Source organism: Callospermophilus lateralis, chromosome 5, assembly GCF_048772815.1.
Source record: "Callospermophilus lateralis isolate mCalLat2 chromosome 5, mCalLat2.hap1, whole genome shotgun sequence".
In the NCBI taxonomy this organism is placed as follows: Eukaryota; Metazoa; Chordata; class Mammalia; order Rodentia; family Sciuridae; genus Callospermophilus; species Callospermophilus lateralis.
This window is the reverse complement of record NC_135309.1, coordinates 133,364,141-133,365,076: the sequence shown is the minus strand read 5'-3', so window position 1 is coordinate 133,365,076 and position 936 is coordinate 133,364,141. Positions and strand designations below refer to the sequence as shown.

At 35.7% G+C, this 936-nt stretch overlaps 1 non-coding gene across 1 annotated transcript; it reads left to right on the top strand.

The window, feature by feature from the left end:
* The first annotated feature begins 534 nt into the window (after positions 1-534).
* Positions 535-640, top strand: LOC143400528 (U6 spliceosomal RNA). The gene has a single exon (XR_013091455.2). It is a non-coding gene; the product is annotated as a U6 spliceosomal RNA (small nuclear RNA).
* The last annotated feature ends 296 nt before the right edge of the window (positions 641-936 follow it).

Here is a 936-nt window from a genome sequence, read left to right as displayed (position 1 = left end):
CAATTAAGTACAAAAAGAGAATTGAGAAGTTGAAAATATTCTGACATGTATTATTTGACATTTTTCTTAGGCTTCTTCTTTTATTCTGGGGAAAAAATCATAGGCTTCACATTAATTCTTATGACTTTTTTAGATTTATGAAAAATTTGCTTTTCTCCATAGGTTAAGACAAAGCCTCTGACCCTTAGAAGCTCATAGACAAGTGGGAAAGAATATCAAAGACGAACATTTTTACAGCCTGATAAGGTGTGTAGTTTTAGGAAAGAGGCAGAATTCTTCATGCAGTAAAGAGGAACTGTCCATCATGGCCTCTGAGTGGAAAGGAAGATTTTCAAAACAAAATCCTTTCTAGCTACGTCCTGTTAGACACAAACTGAACAGAGGATAACAATGAGCTATTCCAGGTAGAAGGAATAGAATATACAAAGGCATTAAATATATACATGGCCCTAGGAAGTTATTGTAGTTCAGAGTCACTGGAGTGTCATAGGGGATAGAGTTGGTTGAAAAATTGCCATTTTGAAAACCATGTGAGTGCTCCCTTGGGCAGAACATATACTAAAATTTGAATGTTTCAGAGAAAATTAGCATGCTTCCTGCACAAGGATGATATGCGCATTCATGAAGCTTCTATATTTCTGAAATATTCACGAAGGGAAAAAAAGAGGATTGGTTGGAGGGGAGGAGGGTCAGAATGAGGGAAGAACAGTAAAATGAATCTGACCTAATATTCCTATGTAAATATAGGGATATACAGAGTGAAACTGACCATCATGTGTATCCACAAGGGACTAATTTTTAAAAATCTGATATTAAATAGCAGAAAGAACAGTACAATAAAGAGAAGGGAAGAGGAAGTAGGAGGCAAGAAAGGAAAAGCAAATTACTAGGGACTGAATTTGAGGAAAGTATATTCCATGCTTGTATAACTATGTC